This window comes from Dendrobium catenatum, unplaced genomic scaffold, assembly GCF_001605985.2.
Source record: "Dendrobium catenatum unplaced genomic scaffold, ASM160598v2 fragScaff_scaffold_740, whole genome shotgun sequence".
Classification (NCBI taxonomy): Eukaryota; Viridiplantae; Streptophyta; class Magnoliopsida; order Asparagales; family Orchidaceae; genus Dendrobium; species Dendrobium catenatum.
In genome coordinates, this window is record NW_021319202.1 from 822,459 (window position 1) to 839,118 (window position 16,660).

Genomic DNA, 16,660 nt, shown 5'->3' on the forward strand with positions numbered 1-16,660 from the left:
TTATATATATATATATATATATATATATATATATATATATATATATAACATGAGTAGATAGGTCAGGAAGTGGGGCTCGATCAAGCAAATGGTAATGGTGTGGTTTGATTGTAAACAAAAGTTCATATATGATAATGCGCCATTCATCAACAATGGCAATGAATGCACACTTTTGAACAATTTAAAAATATTTTCAGAAATTGAATGTAACCCTACTTAGATGAACAGATCAGAGGTTTTTAGGTGTTGGATATGCTATCAAACCTATCATAGGGGAGCAGACGACTCAATCATTGCAAAGGTAAGACTATCATGGATGGAAGGTTAGTGTTGTCCAACCATCCAGTGGCTGTAGGAGATATCATATCTATCATCATATGAAGTGCCATTAGATAAAAGAAAAGATCATTATTTTGTCTTTAGGGATAGTGGATAATTGGATTTTTTTTTTGGATATAGGATTGCTATCAGCATACAAGACATATTTTACATTATTATCACATGGTAAGATGATTGTGGATATGAGATGAGCATTATTTGATCATTATGTGGTAGTAGGTTACAATATCCTCATCATTATGTGTAGTGTCTTTAACACCACTATTGTATCAAACAATTCAAACAAATTACAGTTCAAATGTCATTGGAGAGAAGAAGTTCAATTCAAACAACATGTTTCCTTATTCTTTTATGCACAGGTAGCTCCTCTCCCCTCATTTACTCTGCCATATGTTAACCTCTCCCTTACCCTCTTTAAGTCTCTCTTTTTGTTAACTACAACCTTATCACAAAAATCTGTTGACAACACCATAAGTATGTGGGGATTTAGTTTTTGGTTTCCTTATGATTTTTATAGATCATATTTTTGGCATAATAATCGAGAAAATATTTATCTATTTGACTATATTTTGTGCAGGGCGTTAATTAAAAATATTTATACATTTATTTTTTGATGTGATGAATACAAAATATAATAGTTTAGGTGCTACGAGCATCCCCCATATTCATGTACCAAGAATTGCACTAAAAGTAAAATAATGAACAAAATGCACTTAGATGAGCTTTATAATGAATAATGAAGCGCGAAAAAATTTCCTTTCCTCCTCCCCATGCTTTGTAAAGTCAAAAGTTGGAGCAAGAATTAGATACATGATGATGCTTCCCTGGCAAAAATTCTCGATCACATGGGATTGGCTTGAATTTGGCTATGAATACTCATGTGCATGGGTTACAATTCACCTAAGCTCGCAAAAATATTGATAGGACACAAAGTCATCTATCAGTTTGATTTGGTCTAAAATAGACTACTTAGCTTCCATCCATAATTCATGAAGTCCTCTTAGACTATGAAATTAATAAATGATGATAGGGATTTTAGATTTGAGTTGGATTGACTATCTCAACTGACTAAATAGATTAGGATTAATGATTTGCTCAGGATGATGTGACTATTGGATCTTGATCCAATGACTTTTCAATCTCCTAATCAAAACCCCTAAGCACAAGAGTTAATCATCTCATCACTTTTAATAAGAGATCCGTTGTTTCAACAAATTTATGAGACTTTATACTGAGAACTTAAATAAGAAAGTATTCTCCCTTACGAGAAAGATAATTAAGCATAAGAGCTTGTACTTATTATTTTTTTTTTAATTAGAAAACAAAGTTCTAGTAAGAAGCCAGTTGCAGTTGTGGGAACCTTAAATTAGTTATAATATCATCTCAATAGGATAAAATCTTTAGGTAATATCATATCTAATATTTATTCTATATTAATCAACAAAGAAAATAAACAAGTATTTATATTTAGAAGCAGGTGAGAATTTTAGTAGTCAAATGTTATATTTAATTCACAATAATAAAATTTGATGAAAATAATAAAAACATGTAAAAATAATAATAAAATTTGCTAAATTTTATCATTTAACCTTTTGGCAAATTAAAATCTCATCAAAATCCATTCAAATGTGATATTTAATTTTCGCATATTAAACAAAAAATTGAAATTTATTATTTAAAAAAAATTCTTGTGTGCAAATGATTATACAAATGATGTCTGAAAAAATTTTTATGGGAACCGAGATTTTAAACCAATTGATCAAGTTGATTTAATGTAGTCCTCTTTGTTAGCCAGTTCTGAGCCTAAAGAATCCACGCAACTTCAAATTATTTCTTGATTGTATTTGTAAAACTTTATCTCAGGATATTCAAAATATGTAAAGATGAGCTTTATAATTTTTTAATTTAGGTTGAAAATAATGTCATATATATGATATTGATATTCTGACATTTTTTTCAATAACTATCTAAATTTTGTATGTACTAAGGGCATCTCGAACGAAGAACTCCATTTTTTACTGCAAAAAATTAACAGCAAAACTCCAAAATGCCGTGGTGCTGCTCCAATCGAATGCCATTTTATGTGCTTTTGCGAAGGTAACGATCCTTCTCCCTTTCGTGCGTTTTTCTGGTTGAGAGAGCAAAATAGTGTAGGTGAACAGTGCAACAGCAATATTGGCGTCGCATCGTTCACCCGCAAGTAAATGATGGAAAATTTGGTGTTCGGTTGGAGCGACCGAACGACGCCATACGATCGTTTTGCGTTCGGTTGGAGATGCTCTAAGGCTTCATTTGGGATAGCTTTTTTATTACTTCTTAAAGTAAATTTCTAATAAATAAAATAAAATTTTGTACCAAAAAACTGTTTTAAGAAATTTAAAAAAAAAAAAAAAACCATATCAAATGAAACCTAAATTTCCTACCTTCTTTCAAGTTCTTATTAAGAGTAGTAAGCCTAAAGGTGCAAATGTGTCACACAATTTATTGAGCGTAAGCTCAAATAAATGATTTTAAGGCTGATGATCAACAGGCTAATTAATCTTCTTGGAGTGAAAAAGTGAAAATAAAGGCAACTGCACTCAAATTTATGGTGCATTAGTTGAAACTAATTTTGATAATCATGATGAGTAAAGTTTGAGCACTCGCCCTGTCTAATAAAAAAATAAAGGCAAATCATAGGAATTGTAGTTATTGAATGTTGAAATAAGTATGACTTCTGAGGAGAATAAGAGGAAATTAGGATTTTAATCCAATTTTTCATATCTTTGCAATTAAACACTACAATTTTTTTATTAACATAAAATATCTTAATGGGTTTTAAGTTTTCCGATAGTCCAAAGAGCTTCAATTTAAAACCAAGTGGAACACAACAATCAAATAAAATTGTAATCGCGGTTTGAAAAGCAAAATAAAGAAAAAACTGTTTCAAACAAAAGCTAATTAGACTCATGCTTTGTTTGAGATTACTTTCTTATTACTTTCTAAATAAACTTTTTAGCACCGAAATTTATGTAAAGCTGATTTAAAAAACAGTAAAAAATATATCACAAACAAAATCTCAGCCCCATGCTAAACTGAGCCACGGAGGCAAACAGTCAAACGAAGATTTGATGGACAAGAATAAGGATCGATCATTGTAAGGCTGCCAATAGACATAAAGATCACTTTGCTTATTCGAAGGCAGACATAGAGATCAATTCACCCTACTGGACTTGCAAAATATTAATGTGCAGCCCGTTCATTAACATATTTGTACATCAATAGCTTTCATGTGAAGTTCCGCTTATGTTATTTTACAATATCTTTGACTGGTCTGCTCCCAGCTATGCACAAGCCATGTCGGGATCTTTCTGGTATTATAATTATGGCTTCAAGGAATAGAGAACTTTTTTAACTAAGCAGGTTATTTAATTCGGTGCACATGGCAGACAAGACGCCCATTGATGAATTATTTTCATATTTTATAAGCTTTTTTCCTCATATTTATAATGTCGATCTTATAAAGATTACTGCTACATGGCTTTGCTCACATCATCCCAGCAGATTAGATTGAATTAGTTTGGAAGCTTACTGACTATCAACAGAACAGAGACCTCAACATGGACTTAAAGCAACCAGTGGGCCAATTAGCCAATCTAGATTTGTTTTTCTTGCAGAGTGTATTAAACACTGAAGCTAGTAAGCAGTAACAATCAAATTTGGCATAATAGGTGGGTATGGGCCTCCTGCTGGGAGTAATTATTACGTCCGGACAAAAAACTGGAAATCCAGGCGTATACTGAGCAATACAGAGTGCTTATTATCGAGTTTCAAGTGACGTGACGCGTGATTATTGGTCTCTGGATGTGTTAGGTGACCTGACGTAATAATTGCTCCCCTGCTAGAGATAAACTTCTTTCTGGGGCAGATCAGGTAGAGCTTAGAGCGTCTAGTTGTCCACCTTTAAAAAAAAAATAAAAAAAATTGCCCACATGATAAGTGAATGAAAGACGGCCAATGATTCATATAGAATAAAGGTTTTTCATTGACCCAAAATTTTATATCTATGAATATAAAGATAGAGATTAAAATATAGAGCCCTCTCATTTTGAAATTTTTAGATTAATAGATTTATCATATCATTTGGTTAGGATTTGTCTTTTTAGTCATGGACATTCTTTTTAGCAAAAAAATGACATTTTCGTTGGAATTGGTAACTAAATGGAACTCAATAGTTAACTTATATTTAAGTTTTTTTTTTTTTTTTTAAATAAAATCCACCTAAAGGCTTACATGTTAATATAAAAAAGCAATTACAAGTCCTTAGCGAATCAATAGCCCTCTAAAAATACAACATTTAAAGTAAAACCTATGAGACTTTGATTTAATCTATTACAATTAAATCCACAAAAATGAAAACAAGAAAGCAAATTGAAGCCAGCGAGGTAAAAAAGCCACAATAAGGAACAATTATTCGGTCCTCCGACCGGACGTAGAGCTACGTCCGGTCGGAGCTAAAATCGAGCCAAAAAACGAGAAATACCGAGCAATACCAAACAATAAATAACGAGGAATACCATCATATGAAGACCCAATACCGAGTTATACCGAGTTATACAAAAAAATACCGAGTTTTCCTAAAAATACCGAGTTTTTCCTAGAAAAAACTCGGTATTTTTTTGTATAACTCGGTATTGCTCGGTATAGATCGATCGGTATAACTCGGTATTGGTCTTCACAGAGCGGTATTCCTCGTTATTACCAAATAATACCTAGCAATACCGAGCAAATACTAAGTTTTTTGGAGGGATTTTAGTGTCGACCGGACGTTCCTCTACGTCCGGTCGGAGGACCTAATAATTGTTCCATAGTAAGAGCAAACAACAGTAAAAGTCGAATGGTACTAGCCTCTCAAATAAGACACCCCAATCAAATAGCTTCAATCCAACGAGGATCAACCTGAAAAAGCCTGCAAAGGAAACAACTAGCCACAACAAGGAGAAGGATAGAGAAAACCAGTGCGCCAACATCAATCAAATAACAACAAAAAAGAAGAAAGCCAGAAAAGAAAGACAACACCACAAAGTAGAAGCAACCCAACACCCAGACAACAAACACCAAATATTTAGGCTTTGTTTGAAACGGTTTTCATACTGCTTCTTAAAACAGCTTTATAGTACAAAATTTTTAATTTTGGTACTAAAGAATTACTTTAAAAAGTATTACGAAAGACACCACAAAGAAAACCTTAATATAAATTTTAAATCAAATATCAATAAAAATGTAATGTAATGAACATCCATCACCTCCCCATACTTCAAAGTTTTCACATAGATAACATTTCTCATCAAAATGTATTGTGTACGCACCTTCCCATACTCAGCTATTTATATTGACAGCTAGTTATAGCTAGTAGTATGGAAGTCATCCATGTGTTGTTACTCGTAAGAAGCAAAGCCAATAAACTATAGGAATCGTCATCAACACTGTCTACATTTTGTTGCCTCCACATTATTTCCTGACTCCGAAACATAAATCCGGTAAAAGTTCCCATCACAGCATTGAATTATAGATCACATAAATAGTCGAATAAAACGACGATGTTTACTCGGAAATCGGAATGGGTCACATTTCTTGCCAAACTATTTCAACTTTTTCCGAGAAAAATGAATCTTGGAAAGAAGAAGTTCACAGAGAAAAATATTTATTTTTCCAACGAGAAATATCCTTATAGGATTGTGGAAAGCCAAAGTTAAGGGTGTATGTAAGTCAAATTTACTCGTGAGCCAGTTTAAGATCATCAACTTGATAAATGATTAATAAGCTGAGCTCGATGAGCTAACAAGAGTCGGCCGTTAGCTCACGAGTAGACTTGTTTGAAAAATGTTAGAATAAAATATATTGAAATATATTAGAATCTTTTAAATATGTAAAATATTTTTTTGTTTAAATAGAAATAAGCAAGCAAATATGATATTAAAGGATATTTTATCCCATGACTAATATTGAAAATGTGAGAACATAGTATTATTTGCTCTGATTTTTATTTTAAATTTTAGAGTTGATAAGATGATGAAGTGAGTAAATGTAAGAGATTATTAATGGCATTAGTCATAGCTTGTTCTCTTCCTCAAAAAAACTCAAGTAGTGCGTTAGATTTCAAAATTAGTACATCATTGTTACATCTTCAAAAATTATCTTAATCAGGTAAGAATCTCGATACATATTTAAATTGAAAACTTATGAAATTAAATTCATTATCATATGAACTCCAATTTCTTCAAACTTATAGTCAAATTGAACATCTCGATGAAACGTATCCAAAAATACTAAAAGTTGTCCAACACGAGTCCAAATGAGCTCACATCAATTAAGCACGTTAAGCATAATTAAAACTTCATAATATTAATTGGGTGACAAGATAACCTTAGAATTTGGGATGCTTATGGTCAAATTGAGCCTCTTGAAGAGACAAAATCAATAAGCCTAAGATACGTAATTTTGGCAACATTAAAGTGTTTAAATGCTAAATGATTGCTCTATGATCAACAAAATCAATACAAGCCATCCAATGGAGGGTTTGGAATTTTCTTCATATTTAGGTGGAGTGTCACTCTTAAAAATCTTGAAATAAGCCCCCCTAGGGGTGTCAATATTTGACCTGACCCAAAAATCCGATCCGAACCTGACCTAAAATTTTCGCGTTTGGCTTGCCCGAACTCGAAATGGGTCGGGTTCGGGTTCAACAATTCAACCCGTTTCAAAAATTGGGTCGGGTCCGGGTTGACCCTTTGACTCGAAATTGACACGTTTTTGACCCGAAAACCCGTTTTTGACATGGCAACCCCAGATTGACCCTTTTTTTACCCGAAAAGTTGAGATTGACCAAATTTTGGACCAAAAAACTAGCAATTTTTTGTTGGCGCCGGATCATTCTGGCCAGGTCAAGTTGACCCGGACCCGAAGCCGGTCGGGTTCAGGTCCGAAAAACTAATCTGTTTATAAAAACAAGTTGGATTCGTGTGTACCTGAATAGTGTCGGATCAGTTTCGGGTTCGACCCGAACCCGACTCATGACCCAAAATTGACACCCCTACCCCCACTCTCAACATGGAGGGAGGAGAGCTTGAAGCTAAAGCTTGGACTGTGTTTGAGATTTAAGAAAGCATATGTAATAACATGAACACATTTGAATTTTTTGTTTTTGTTTTGAACTCATTAATTTGAATGTATTTAGAAGTGTTTTAATGCTTTAAAAATGTTGCATGTATTCTAAAATGAGTCTCAAAGGTCTAGAGTGAATTTTGACAAAATTAGAAAAATGTTACTATTTGAGCTTCATAATGTTGGGTGTTCGAGCGCCTCAACACTACTACAGTACTAGACACCAAATAATGACATTTCAGCGCTCCGAGTTATGGAATTTGAATTTTTGAACTTGCGCTGCAACGCGAACTGGTAGCGCCACAGTGTTAGGCTAATTATAAAAGTACTTTAAATATATTTTAAAACCACTATTCCGCTCTTTCCGAGAGCCGCATGCAGCGCACAGAGAGAGAAAAAAGGATTTGCAAGCTTTCTAGATAGAGAAACTCTGATTTGAGCCTCTTCGGTTCATTTTAAGTCATTGACCCAATTTGGAAAGTTTTCAAGATTGAGGAAGGTCACATTATGCCAATCTCGATTTTTAAAATTTCAAAGTTTTTTATGAATTTCTCAATTAAATTTATATTTTTGTTACCGAAAAATATAGATAAATTTACACTCATAAAACTTTCATTGCTTAACTTTTTATATGTTATAGAGATTGAGATAACAAATACCTAATTACGATGACAATTAGGTTATAGCCCAACGACGTCCACCTGATTGTGCTTCGATGGTAGTGTTCAGTCAATGGTTCAATGATGATGCGATTGTGGTTCTTAGGTGGAGTTATGAGATTCTTAGAGCCATTAAGCTGTCGCGCTCCAAAATCTAATTTAGAAGGACGATTCTTTTTATCTTTTTATTCACAACAATTTGTGGTATTTGTTTAACTCTTTTGTTCAATATTTATATTGACATATCTGCAATAAATTACAAACCACATATAATAAGTTACAAACTTATAATTTCACAAATCACAAATTAGTAGATTACAATTTGCAAATATAAGTTTGATTGTTTGAAGAACTTGAAACTCTAAAGACTGTAAGTCATGCCAAGACCCGCCTCATTTTGTACAATTTGTAGTAAGTTTTTGTTCAACACACAAGTTTAAATATCAAAGTATAAACATTTAAAGAAAATCCTTAATGATGTAATTAAAATTTTATTTAAATCCATTTAAATTATAAAAATATTCTTAGCAATTAAAAGAGCTATAAAGAAATTTTATTGTGCATTTAAACTTTAATAATCTATGAGATAAATCAAAATATATTCAATAGCTCATTTATCCGGAAGAAAGTCGAAAAAATTGAAACAAGGAGATAAAAGAAACATATCATACATTACTATTTAGGTGAAAAGGATGATAGAATGATATTGTGTGTTGGTCTTATTTAGATTAGGTTATTCCTGCATGATATCACACTATTGTAAATGCCTATAAATAGACAATTAGGCATTGTAGGCTGATGTAAATGTGCCCCTTGTAATAGCCTGTGAATAAGAAAGTTTGAATTCACTGCAGCTACTCTCTCTCTCTCTCTCTCTCTCTCTCTCTCTCTCTCTCTCTCTCTCTCTCTCTCTCTCTCTCTCCTCTCTCTCTTGCAAGAAGCTCAAGCTTCCTCCAAGAATTTTCATAACAAGCGGTATTAGAGCTTGGTTGAGGTGATCTCGAGGTGGAGGAAAAGTCTTCTCCAAGAAAGGGAGGTTGGACAGGCTATGATTGGTATGCATGGTCTGACGATGTTTGATCGAAGTGGCCTGGTGCAATCGAGGAGTGAGCGGAGCGTGCAGAGCTCACGGAACACCGACGTATATGCACGCGCAAGGAGATCACGGGCGTAGGCGGGCAACTGCATGGGGTGCGGGCGGGTCCTAAATGGCGAACACGCATGGCAAACAAGTGGGTTACGTGTTGGGCACGAAGGCGTGAAGGAGGAAGTGCGGCGTGTGGAGCAAGTAAGTGCATGGGGGAACTTGCACTAACATACACATGCAGATGCACACGGGTAGACACGCTAGGGCAGGCTCTTGAGCTGGCCTAGACGGAGCATGCCGTGCAGGCTTGCCACAACGGGCTGGATCCGTGTTAGTTGGGGATTATATAGCATATGATGTCAAGTATACGCACAGGCGTGGGATCAGTTAGTTCGCGTGTGGGAGTGACAACAGGCCATAAATTTATGGTCGGATCGTACAATAGAGGCATGGAGTTTGAGAGTCACGATAGGGGATGATCTAACAAGCTTCTCTTATGGAACTGACTAACATATGCAGTTCTATAAGGTGTAGGAGCAAGAATACTATTTTTATTAAATTTTGTTTAGATCTTTTGAGGTGGAGCTTTCAGGTCATCAGATTTAGTGTGTTGAAGCAATGGATTAAGAAGCTCGAAGCAGACCGCGCTAGAGTGTGCAAGAAGCGGGCCCTAGCCTCACTCATCCTCTTGTAGGTTTCGCGCGCGGCATTTCTACTTAATCTACCCACTCCTTCGACTAGGATCACTATTACGTGTGACCTATCCGGCAGCTTGCCTCCGCTTCGATTGAACACCCGCATCAGTTCTCCCATGCCGCCCTCTTTCGTGGCTTTAAAGATAGAACTGAGACCACCATTTCTCTCTTGGACAAGAACCTTCCTTCCTTGAGATCATCTAAATGAGATTATGATACCACTTGTTATATTTCTTGGAGGAGGAGAGAGGTTCTTCTTCATCTTGGATGTGAGAGAGAGAGAGAGAAGGGAGCAAATAGGGACCTTTATTCATCTTTTGAAGATTTGAATATACATGAACCTATATGTTATTTATAGAGATTTTACATAGGTGTGATGTCATGCTGTAGCAACATAAACTAAAATAAGATCTATACACAACAAATGAAGTCATATAGCTTGTGATAAAATAAATCTAAAATATAAAATAAAATTCAGTATTGTTTTTTAAAAGTTAAATCAATAAATATTAATAATTTAAATTTTATAATCTATCAAATAAATCATTAAAATTGTAAATATAATTAAAAGTTCAAATATGGCTATCTTTAATTAAACATTAATTCAATAATATCAAATGTTTAAGCCGCCATAAGGGCATCTCCAACCGAATGATATCGTTTGAAGCTCTCACGAGCGTCCACCAGAACATTAAATGGAAACACATTTTTGCAATTTATCTTGGCTATAAACAGTGGCATCGCACTATTCACAAAATGTTTTTTTTTTTTGCTGTAGAAAAATAGAGATTACAAATGGAGATGAGAAAAAAATATACACATAATATTTGTTTATATTAAAAATAAAATTTAATTGAAGATGAATTACTGTTTGAGGTGTAAAATAGATTGTTCTGTTAGACATACCTAAGCGAGTGGAAAGGGTCAGTAGCCTTAATTGCACGTCTTTATCGATCTCTCTATTGCATCCAACAATAGCTGCTTGGAATGTCAGAGGATTTAATTCCTCTGATAAAGTGTACAACTGTAAAAACTTGGTTCATTCTCTGCGTCTGGACATGCTCTGTATCCTTGAAAATAGAATACAACATTCTTTCTTGGCTGATTCTTACTTCCTCAATAATCATCGGGTGTTTGATTATGAAGAGAGCTGTAACAACTTCCACTGCTCCAATCCAGGCAGAATTTGGTTAAAATGGTCTACTGATAGACTTGTTTTTAAGCCCACATTTTTCTCCAACTAAATGATAGCTGGCACTGTCCTTTATGGAAACAACAACCCATTTTTGCTATCGGTTGTATATGCCTCCAATTCTCAGGAGGAAAGAAAAGTTCTGTGGGATGAGATTAGGAACACTTGCCCTACTATGGGGACTCCTTGGATTATTATGGGAGATTTCAACTGCTGTCGTTACCCATCTGATAAGCTGGGGGGTAATGTGTTACATCAAAATCAACTATTTGATTTCAATTCTCTCATTTTTTATGTTAATCTTTATGAATTGGCTTCTGTGGGGCTTAATTACACCTGGTACAATCAGCAAACTATGAAGCCCATCCATATTAAGCTTGACTGCATGCTTGTTAATGAGGATTGGATGACTGTTTTTTCCTAGATCTCACTATACCATTAAATCACCTTCTTGTTCATATCACAGTCCCATAGTTCTTTTGCCGGGTGACAAGTTTGATTCTCATCACCGTTTTCTTTTTAAGAACTTTTGGTTACAATCCGAAAAATTTTGGTTTTTGCTGCTATCTAATCTTTCAATGAAGCCTAGGGGTCAACCATTTGCTGCTCTCTGCTCCTTGCTCAAACAGCTAAAAACTGATATTAAAGGCAAGCCTTAGGCTTGCTCTAATTCTGTGGCCAATCACCTGGAATCTCTTCATAGGAAGCAAGAAGATTGTCTTAGCTTGTTAAATCAAGATTGTCATAATGGGAGCATATCTCTGGCTCTTAAAAATATCAATGTGCAATTAGCTGAGGCATCGGCTGAGTGGAATTCTTGGGTATCTCAGAGGGAAAAAATCAAATGGTTATCTAAAGGTGAAGACGATCTTAAATTTTTATATTCTAGGATTCATCTCAGGAGGAATTATAGGAGAACTGACATCTCCCTTACTATGTCCAATTCAAATTTCTCCTTCTCTGAAGCGGTCAAATATATTATTTCTCATTTCCAAAGGCTCTACAATCCACCTAGGAGGCAGCCCTTTGAAATTCTACACTTTCCGGTTGGTAATGTCATTCCTCCTGAATATGTTTTATCTCTCACCATTCCTGTTACAGATGCTGAAATTAAAAAGGCGGATTTCTCTGGAGCATCAAACTCTACCCCAGGCTCGGATGGCTTCAATTTCGAATTCTTCAAATCCTCTTGGATTGTCACTAGGCCTATGGTGTGCAAAGCAGTGAAGTCATTTTATCACAATGCTTATATCCCCAATGCTGCTAAGGCTACAGCCATTACACTCATACCCAAAATTAATCATGCTGAAGCGATTCTGGCTTCAGGCATATTTCTTTGTGCAATACCACTTATAAAATCATAGCAAAAAATCTGGCGGCTAGGATGAAACCTATTATGCCTCTCATTATCAAAGGAAATCAATCTGGTTTCATTCATAAACGGATATCCACTGACAATGTTATTCTTGCTAATGATATTCTTTTTCACTCTAGGAACTCTCCTAAATTAAAGATGCTATGTGCTAAGTTGGATATTAAAAAAGCTTTTGACAGTATATCTAGGGAATTCCTTATTGCTAGGATGATTCAAAAAGGATTTCCCCAGTCCTTCATCAAATGGATTAATGCTTGTATTAATGATGTTTGGTTTTCTGTTTGCATTGATGGTGCACTACATGAGTATTTTTTCTCCTCACCTGGGTTGAGACAGGGGTGCCCTTTAAGCCCCTATCTATTCTGTATTGTTATGGATGCTTTTTCTTGTCTATTGGATAAAGATGCAACATTTGAAGCCCCAATGGTGGACGGTTTTAGATTATCCCATCTGATGTATGCTGATTATCTCCTTATTTTTGGACAAGCTGACATCCAAAACTGTGAGAATCTGTGCCGGTTGATTGGTATTTTTTCTGTGGCATCTAGTCTTGAGGTAAATTATGGAAAGAGCACTCTTTTAATTTCCAAAAACTGTCCAAATCCCAATGTCATCAGCACTATTCTTAAGATTCCCTGCACATCAACTTCTATTGCATATCTTGGGGTCCCCATCTCCCCTTACAATCCTAAGCTTTCTGATTTTTCTAAGCTAATGGAAACTATCATGCACAAACTTTCTGTTGGAAAGCGAAAGCCCTATCATTTGCTGGTAGATCGCAATTCCTACAGTTTACTATTTGGAATATCATCGCCTACTGGATACGAGGATCTATAATACCTAAAACCATCATAAAGCAAATTGAGAAACATTGTGCAAAATTTCTTTATTTTGGCGATATTAAGGCATGTAATGCACCTTATATCTTGGAAGAACACTTGTAAACCAAAAGTTTATGGTGGCCTTGGCCTTCCGTCTCTTCAATCTGTGCAATTCAGTTTTCATTGCTCTCTAATTAAGAGATTATATAATTACAACAGCCCCCTCTCTTCCTTGTTTTTTCATAAATATGTTTCTCCTTGGAAACCCCCATCTATGAAGGCCACCATTTTTTGGAAGAAAGTTTGTAATGTAGCTCAGAGTGCTAAGGATGAATTCATTTTTACTCCAACTAACAAAGCTCACATATTCTTATACTAGGATCATTGGTGCAATGGGGCTCAACTCCAGGAGTTTGTTGGTGTGCACGAGATCCTCAATTCCTTCCCAGATAGTTCTCGGATTTCTGTGATTCTTAATGAAACTGGGTGGTATTTGCCGTCTCATTTTTCTGCCTCTCTGCAGTTGAAATTTTTCGAGATTGCTGTAGGGGGGAATATTTATGGATGTCTTACATGGGATGGGGAGAAAAGCAATGCTTATAGCAATTATTATAACTTTCTTTTCAAGAATGATTCTATATGTAACTGGCATCAATTCATATGGCATAAACACCATTATCTGAGGTATTCTACATTCGGTTGGATGGCCTTGCGGGGAGGTCGTAAAACTGTGGATGTGCTCAAAACTAGAGGGATTATTGCTGATACCTATTGCCCCCTTTGCCACAAAGAAAATGAAAACATCTCTCACCTCTTTTTTGAGTGTGATTACTCTTTTTTGGTAATATCTAACCTCATTCCCAGTATGACAATTCATCTTTTTAGGCCTAATATTCTGCAAACCTTTGAATGCCTTAGTAGTATTCAAGGTAAATTAAAGCCTTTTTACTACCTCATTCTTTGATGTGCTATTTATCACCTCTGGAGAGAAAGGAATGATAGGAAGTTTGGCAATGTTTTTGCATCTTCTACTACCTTAAGTTACAAAATTAAAAGTGCGGTTTTTTCTAAATTGCTGAAATGAAAAAATGGGTATGCATTGATGGAATTGCTATAAGAGGGCAGCTCATAGAGGGCTGTTTTGGTGATATTCTTCTCTGGATTTTTTTGTTCTTCTGGACCGCTTGTTATTTTGGTATCTCTGAACTCCTTGCTGGGAGTTTCTTATTGGAGGGTGGAAGTCAGAACGGTATTGGAGTTTCTGTGCAATTGGAGAAGGTTTTTGACAACCTATTGGATCATCCCGTTTGTGACCTGGAGGGCCTTCGGGGCAACCAGGTTTGCAGCATTTGTCCCAGGGGGTATTTTTTTAGGACGATGATGATCGTTGCTGAACCTCTCTCCCCTTGAAGGGTCCTTTTTGGCAACCAGGGGATAACTCAAGCCACACTCGTGCGTGCTACCTATCGATTTATCTGCTCGGTCAGCAGCCTGAGTCCTAGATGCATCGCATCTACTACCACGTTTTGGTTATACACAAGAATTTTTGTTCTATTGGGTGGTATAGTTGTGATTTTTTAATTCTAGCCAACATAAGTTTTTGTTGTTTCTTATGTTTTTGGGCTGTTTTTTTCAATAGTCACTTGTAATATTTCTATTCATATCAATAATATATGGGCTTAGGCCCCAAAATTTCCCAAAAAAAAAAAAAAGGATGAGCCTTCCTAAAAATAAATTCAAGAAAAGAAAAATTATTTCCAATAATTTATTGACAAACTTCAAAATAGGGATGATATGAAAAGTTATCCTCATATGACCGTACTTTATTATTTTAAAAAAAAGAACCGAAAAATCTTCGTATTATAAAGAAATAATATTCTTCAATCATTTGACAGCGAATCCTTTCAAAAAGTTCAATTAATTTATCTAAAAAAATTCTAATTAGAAAAAATAGCTAATAGATTTGAATCTCACCAAGCAAATTTGAATGTTTTTTTGATTTTATGAAAAGTAATATAATTAGTGAATTCCTTTTTCATTTTCTGGTTTATTTATTTATGTGTTATAATCTCGCTCAGTGTTGCCCAAACTCCTTTTTATCAAAAATTGGCTACATTATCGCCGGCCATTGTCTCTGACCTCTACCACTGTCTTCGTCGTCGCTGCCACAACTACCCACCACCATCTTAATCATTTTACTTCAAGCAAAAAAAAAAAAGCTCCTATATTTTTTTTACTTTTATCCAAATTTTTTCAAATACATTACATTCATTTTACAACATATTTCTCTTTCAACAAATTAAATAACCCATAAACAAAATATTTATTTCAATCAAGATAAGACATTATTTAATATATTTTGTCATTTTCACTCTCTTTAAATCATTTTTTTTTTCTTCTATTCTTTTTTCCTCCTCACCTCCTGTTGTTGCTAATACTTTGGCATATTGCTTCATTGATCACTGCATTTTAGTATATTTATATAGTCTTTTAGAAATTCATATGTAATTGCAAATTCTCAGTAAATATAGCAATCTGATTGCTCACCATTTCTTGAATTCATCTTCTATATAGTCATGATGTAAGATATAAAAGAAGCGGGCACAAGATGCCATATGGATGTGAATCAAGATGCGCTATATCACTTTTTTGCTATATGTCAGTACTATGTACCACTATACATCAGATGACGTGGCGCATCCTAATTTACCTCCGAACGATCCAGTGACCGTGCAGAATAATTTCCTCATATATTGATACAATTCATGATTAAAAAAAATCGTTTATAATTAACATTGTAATTGTTATTAATATATTGACACATTTATTAGCATACTTGTCATAATTACTAAAAGGCTAATATAATTCTAAAAATCATTAATATCTAGACACTTTATAGTATAATTATATAGTTAAATATAGTATAATTATATAGAGAATGTATAGATTATGATTTTAAATAGAGTATAGTTAAATTATATACTATATTAATGATTTTATGTTAAAAATCGTTTATAATTAAAATTGTAATTGTTATTAATATATTGACACATTTATTAGCATACATGTCATAATTACTAAAACGCTAATATAATTCTAAAATCATTAATATCTAGATACTTTCTATTAATATAATGATATGTTTAAATAACATGATAACTCACAGAGACATTTATTGAGCTTTAGACTTGTGCAGGTGGCAAAACCCTCAATTTATTCCTATAAAAATGGTCTCCCCTGCCTCTCCACAATTCTCTTAATCAGAGCTAATAACAGCCCACTCCTTCCCATCTCTCTCTTTCTGTCTGTCGCCGCAGTCTCTTGAAGGAAATGGAACTGTACGTGGAGA